The sequence below is a fragment of the Brachionichthys hirsutus genome, unplaced genomic scaffold, assembly GCF_040956055.1.
Source record: "Brachionichthys hirsutus isolate HB-005 unplaced genomic scaffold, CSIRO-AGI_Bhir_v1 contig_558, whole genome shotgun sequence".
Taxonomy (NCBI): Eukaryota; Metazoa; Chordata; class Actinopteri; order Lophiiformes; family Brachionichthyidae; genus Brachionichthys; species Brachionichthys hirsutus.
This window is the reverse complement of record NW_027180505.1, coordinates 23,320-29,945: the sequence shown is the minus strand read 5'-3', so window position 1 is coordinate 29,945 and position 6,626 is coordinate 23,320. Positions and strand designations below refer to the sequence as shown.

Here is a 6,626-nt window from a genome sequence, read left to right as displayed (position 1 = left end):
TGCTTAGCATGCGAGAGGTAGTGGGATCAATGCCCACATTCTCCAGAGGTGTCTCGATGCCGTCTTCAGGCCTCGTCTTGACTTTTTTGAAAAGGGGAACCTGAACGGAATAATCCCACATGACCACGTACTTGGGAGACTGTTGCCAAAAAACTGCTGTTTGCTCCACTCTGCCATTGTCAGTGGATGAATGAAGCTCCACAGCTCAAGGCATTTGAAGCGAGGGTGGTTGACTGAACTTGTTGCATCATGAGGTGTCCAGGTGGTTGAATTCATCACATGTGAATGTTTTTGTGTCACCGATGGGGCGGTATGCTTCCCGGCAAAAGGGGAATTAGCTCAAGTGGTAGAGTGCTTGCTTAGCATGCGAGAGGTAGGGGGATCGATGCCCGCATTCTCCAGAGATGTTTCGATGCTGTCTTCAGACTGAATCGTGACTTAATTTGAATAGGCTGACCTGACCGGAATGATCCCTCCTGACAAAGTGCTCGGGAGACTGTTGCCAAAAAACTGCTGTTTTCCCCACTCTGCCATTGTCAGTGGATGAATGAAGTTCCACAGCTCAAGGCATTTGAAGCGAGGGTGCTTTACTGAACTTTGTTGCATCATGAGGTGTCCAGGTGGATGGATTCATCACATGTGAATGTTTTTGTGTCACGATGGGGCGGTATGCACTTTGGCAAAAGGGGAGTTGGCTCAAGTGGTAGAGCGCTTGCTTTGCATGCCAGAGGTAGTGGGATCGATGCCCACATTCTCCAGAGATGTTTCGATGCTGTCTTCAGGCCTCATCTTGACTTTTTTCAAAAGGGTAACCTGAACGGAATGATCCCACATGACCACGTACTTGGTAGACTGTTGCCAAAAAACTGCATTTTTCTCCACTCTGCCATTGTCAGTGGATGAATGAAGCTCCACAGCTCAAGTCATTTGAAGCGAGGGTGGTTGACTGAACTTGTTGCATCATGAGGTGTCCAGGTGGTTGAATTCATCACATGTGAATGTTTTTGTGTCACCGATGGGGCGGTACACTTTTTGGCAGAAGGGGAATTAGCTCAAGTGGTGGACCACTTGCTTTGCATGCGAGAGGTAGTGGGGTCAATGCCCGCATTCTCCAGAGGTGCTTCGACGTGGTCTTAAGACCTCATCGTAACTTTTTTGAAAAGGGTAACCTGAACGGAATGATCCCACATGACCATGGACTCGGGAGACTTTTGCCAAAAAACTGCTGTTTTCGCCACTCTGCCATTGTCAGTGGATGAATGAAGCTCCACAGCTCAAGGCATTTGAAGCGAGGGTGGTTGACTGAACTTGTTGCATCATGAGGTGTCCAGGTGGTTGAATTCATCACATGTGAATGTTTTTGTGTCACCGATGGGGCGGTATGCTACCCGGCAAAAGGGGAATTAGCTCACGTGGTAGAGCGCTTGCTTAGCATGCGAGAGGTAGTGGGATCAATGCCCACATTCTCCAGAGGTGTCTCGATGCCGTCTTCAGGCCTCGTCTTGACTTTTTTGAAAAGGGGAACCTGAACGGAATAATCCCACATGACCACGTACTTGGGAGACTGTTGCCAAAAAACTGCTGTTTGCTCCACTCTGCCATTGTCAGTGGATGAATGAAGCTCCACAGCTCAAGGCATTTGAAGCGAGGGTGGTTGACTGAACTTGTTGCATCATGAGGTGTCCAGGTGGTTGAATTCATCACATGTGAATGTTTTTGTGTCACCGATGGGGCGGTATGCTTCCCGGCAAAAGGGGAATTAGCTCAAGTGGTAGAGCGCTTGCTTAGCATGCGAGAGGTAGGGGGATCGATGCCCGCATTCTCCAGAGATGTTTCGATGCTGTCTTCAGACTGAATCGTGACTTAATTTGAACAGGCTGACCTGACCGGAATGATCCCTCCTGACAAAGTGCTCGGGAGACTGTTGCCAAAAAACTGCTGTTTTCCCCACTCTGCCATTGTCAGTGGATGAATGAAGTTCCACAGCTCAAGGCATTTGAAGCGAGGGTGCTTTACTGAACTTTGTTGCATCATGAGGTGTCCAGGTGGATGGATTCATCACATGTGAATGTTTTTGTGTCACGATGGGGCGGTATGCACTTTGGCAAAAGGGGAATTGGCTCAAGTGGTAGAGCGCTTGCTTTGCATGCCAGAGGTAGTGGGATCGATGCCCACACTCTCCAGAGATGTTTCGACGCTGTCTTCAGGCCTCATCTTGACTTTTTTCAAAAGGGTAACCTGAACGGAATGATCCCACATGACCACGTACTTGGTAGACTGTTGCCAAAAAACTGCATTTTTCTCCACTCTGCCATTGTCAGTGGATGAATGAAGCTCCACAGCTCAAGTCATTTGAAGCGAGGGTGGTTGACTGAACTTGTTGCATCATGAGGTGTCCAGGTGGTTGAATTCATCACATGTGAATGTTTTTGTGTCACCGATGGGGCGGTACACTTTTTGGCAGAAGGGGAATTAGCTCAAGTGGTGGACCACTTGCTTTGCATGCGAGAGGTAGTGGGGTCAATGCCCGCATTCTCCAGAGGTGCTTCGACGTGGTCTTAAGACCTCATCGTAACTTTTTTGAAAAGGGTAACCTGAACGGAATGATCCCACATGACCATGGACTCGGGAGACTTTTGCCAAAAAACTGCTGTTTTCGCCACTCTGCCATTGTCAGTGGATGAATGAAGCTCCACAGCTCAAGGCATTTGAAGCGAGGGTGGTTGACTGAACTTGTTGCATCATGAGGTGTCCAGGTGGTTGAATTCATCACATGTGAATGTTTTTTTGTCACCGATGGGGCGGTACGCTTTTTGGCAGAAGGGGAATTGGCTCAAGTGGTGGGCCACTTGCTTTGCATGCGAGAGGTAGTGGGATCAATGCCCGCATTCTCCAGAGGTGCTTCGACGTGGTCTTAAGACCTCATCGTAACTTTTTTGAAAAGGGTAACCTGAACGGAATGATCCCACATGACCACGGACTCGGGAGACTTTTGCCAAAAAACTGCTGTTTTCGCCACTCTGCCATTGTCAGTGGATGAATGAAGCTCCACAGCTCAAGGCATTTGAAGCGAGGCTGCGTCACAGAACTTCTTGCATCATGAGGTGTCCAGGTGGATGGATTCATCCCATGTGAATGTTTTTGTGTCACCGATGGGGCGGTACGCACTTCGGCGAAAGGGGAATTAGTTCAAGTGGTAGAGCGCTTGCTTCGCATGAGAGAGGTAGTGGGATCGATGCCCACATTCTCCAGAGATGCTTCGATGCTGTCTTCGGGCCTCGTCGTGACTTTTTTGTAAAGGGTAACCTGAACGGAATGATCCCACATGACCACGTACTTGGGAGACTTTTGCCAAAAAACTGCTGTTTTCGCCACTCTGCCATTGTCAGTGGACGAATGAAGATCCACAGCTCAAGGCATTTGAAGCGAGGGTGGTTGACTGAACTTGTTGCATCATGAGGTGTCCAGGTGGATGGATTCATCACATGTGAATGTTTTTGTGTCACGATGGGGCGGTATGCACTTCAGCGAAAGGGGAGTTAGCTCAAGTGGTAGAGCTCTTGCTTTGCGTGCGAGAGGCAGTGGGATCGATGCCCACATTCTCCAGAGATGTTTCGATGCTGTCTTCAGGCCTCATCTTGACTTTTTTGAAAAGGGTAACCTGACCGGAATGATCCCACATGACCACGTACTTGGGAGACTGTTGCCAAAAAACTGCATTTTTCTCCACTCTGCCATTGTCAGTGGATGAATGAAGCTCCACAGCTCAAGGCATTTGAAGCGAGGGTGGTTGACTGAACTTGTTGCATCATGAGGTGTCCAGGTGGTTGAATTCATCACATGTGAATGTTTTTGTGTCACCGATGGGGCGGCATGCTGCCCAGCAAAAGGGGAATTAGCTCACGTGGTAGAGCGCTTGCTTAGCATGCGAGAGGTAGTGGGATCGATGCCCACATTCTCCAGAGGTGTCTCGATGCCGTCTTCAGGCCTCATCTTGACTTTTTTGAAAAGGGGAACCTGAACGGAATAATCCCACATGACCACGTACTTGGGAGACTGTTGCCAAAAAACTGCTGTTTGCTCCACTCTGCCATTGTCAGTGGATGAATGAAGCTCCACAGCTCAAGGCATTTGAAGCGAGGGTGGTTGACTGAACTTGTTGCATCATGAGGTGTCCAGGTGGTTGAATTCATCACATGTGAATGTTTTTGTGTCACCGATGGGGCGGTATGCTTCACAACCAAGGGGAATTAGCTCAAGTGGTAGAGCGCTTGCTTAGCATGCGAGAGGCAGTGGGATCGATGCCCACATTCTCCAGAGATGTTTCGATGCCGTCTTCAGACCGAATCGTGGCTTTTTTGAACAGGCTGACCTGACCGGAATGATCCCTCGTGACAAAGTACTTGGGAGACTGTTGCCAAAAAACTGCATTTTTCTCCACTCTGCTATTGTCAGTGGATGAATGAAGCTCCACAGCTCAAGGCATTTGAAGCGAGGGTGCTTTACTGAACTTGTTGCATCATGAGGTGTCCAGGTGGTTGAATTCATCACATGTGAATGTTTTTGTGTCACCGATGGGGCGGTATGCTTCACAACCAAGGGGAATTAGCTCAAGTGGTAGAGCGCTTGCTTAGCATGCGAGAGGCAGTGGGATCGATGCCCACATTCTCCAGAGATGTTTTGATGCCGTCTTCAGACCGAATCGTGGCTTTTTTGAACAGGCTGACCTGACCGGAATGATCCCTCGTGACAAAGTACTTGGGAGACTGTTGCCAAAAAACTGCATTTTTCTCCACTCTGCTATTGTCAGTGGATGAATGAAGCTCCACAGCTCAAGGCATTTGAAGCGAGGGTGGTTGACTGAACTTGTTGCATCATGAAGTGTCCAGGTGGTTGAATTCATCACATGTGAATGTTTTTGTGTCACCGATGGGGCGGTACGCTTTTTGGCAGAAGGGGAATTGGCTCAAGTGGTGGGCCACTTGCTTTGCATGCGAGAGGTAGTGGGATCAATGCCCGCATTCTCCAAAGGTGCTTCGACGTGGTCTTAAGACCTCATCGTAACTTTTTTGAAAAGGGTAACCTGAACGGAATGATCCCACATGACCACGGACTCGGGAGACTTTTGCCAAAAAACTGCTGTTTTCGCCACTCTGCCATTGTCAGTGGATGAATGAAGCTCCACAGCTCAAGGCATTTGAAGCGAGGCTGCGTCACAGAACTTCTTGCATCATGAGGTGTCCAGGTGGATGGATTCATCACATGTGAATGTTTTTGTGTCACCGATGGGGCGGTACGCACTTCAGCGAAAGGGGAATTAGTTCAAGTGGTAGAGCGCTTGCTTCGCATGCAAGAGGTAGTCGGATCGATGCCCACATTCTCCAGAGATGCTTCGATGCTGTCTTCGGGCTTCGTCGTGACTTTTTTGAAAAGGGTAACCTGAACGGAATGATCCCACATGACCACGTACTTGGGAGACTGTGGCCAAAAAACTGCTGTTTGCTCCACTCTGCCATTGTCAGTGGACGAATGAAGCTCCACAGCTCAAGGCATTTGAAGCGAGGGTGCTTCACTGAAATTGGTCCTGCACTGGGTGCTTCACTGAACCATCCACCTGGAATCCATCCAGGTGGATGGATTCAACACATGTGAATGTTTTTGTGTCACCGATGTGGCGGTATGCATTCCAGCAAAAGGGGAATTAGCTCAAGTGGTAGAGCGCTTGCTTAGCATGCGAGAGGTAGTGGGATCGATGCCCACATCCTCCAGAGATGTTTCGATGCCGTCTTCAGACCGAGTCATGACTTTTTTGAACAGGCTGACCTGACCGGAATGATCCCTCGTGACAAAGTACTTGGGAGACTGTTGCCGAAAAACTGCATTTTTCTCCACTCTGCCATTGTCAGTGGATGAATGAAGCTCCACCGCTCAAGGCATTTGAAGCGAGGGTGGTTGACTGAACTTGTTGCATCATGAGGTGTCCAGGTGGATGGATTCATCACATGTGAATGTTTTTGTGTCACGATGGGGTGGTAAGCAATTCAGCAAGAGGGGAATTAGCTCAAGTGGTAAAGCGCTTGCTTCGCATGCAAGAGGTAGTGGGATCGATGCCCACATTCTCCAGAGATGCTTCGATACTGTCTTCGGTCCTCGTTGTGACTTCTTTGAGAAGGGTAACCTGAACGGAATGATCCCACGTGACCACGGACTCGGGAGACTTTTGCCAAAAAACTGCTGTTTTCGCCACTCTGCCATTGTCAGTGGATGAATGAAGCTCCACAGCTCAAGGCATTTGAAGCGAGACTGCGTCACAGAACTTCTTGCATCATGAGGTGTCCAGGTGGATGGACACCTGGACACCTCTAACACCTTTCAGGGGGACAGAAACGGAGATAGTCATCACGACTCTCTCCGAGTCAAACCCCCCCTCCTTTTTTTTTTTGTCCACCTATGTTGCACGTATTAATTGCTTTAGTAATTTATTGTAATTTATGTAAGTTATTTATTGTCATCTCGCATCAGTGGTGTAATTTATTTTAGATTAATTGTTAGTTTGCACTGGCGGTGTAATAACATTTTATTTTTGTCTTTCTAATGTTACGTTGCATCAATTGCGTAATTTAATA

The 6,626-nt window shown here is 48.5% G+C and overlaps 1 non-coding gene across 1 annotated transcript; it reads left to right on the top strand.

Annotated features, from left to right (window-relative positions):
- The first annotated feature begins 6,050 nt into the window (after positions 1 to 6,050).
- On the top strand, positions 6,051 to 6,123 carry trnaa-cgc (transfer RNA alanine (anticodon CGC)). The gene has a single exon. It is a non-coding gene; the product is annotated as a tRNA-Ala (tRNA).
- The last annotated feature ends 503 nt before the right edge of the window (positions 6,124 to 6,626 follow it).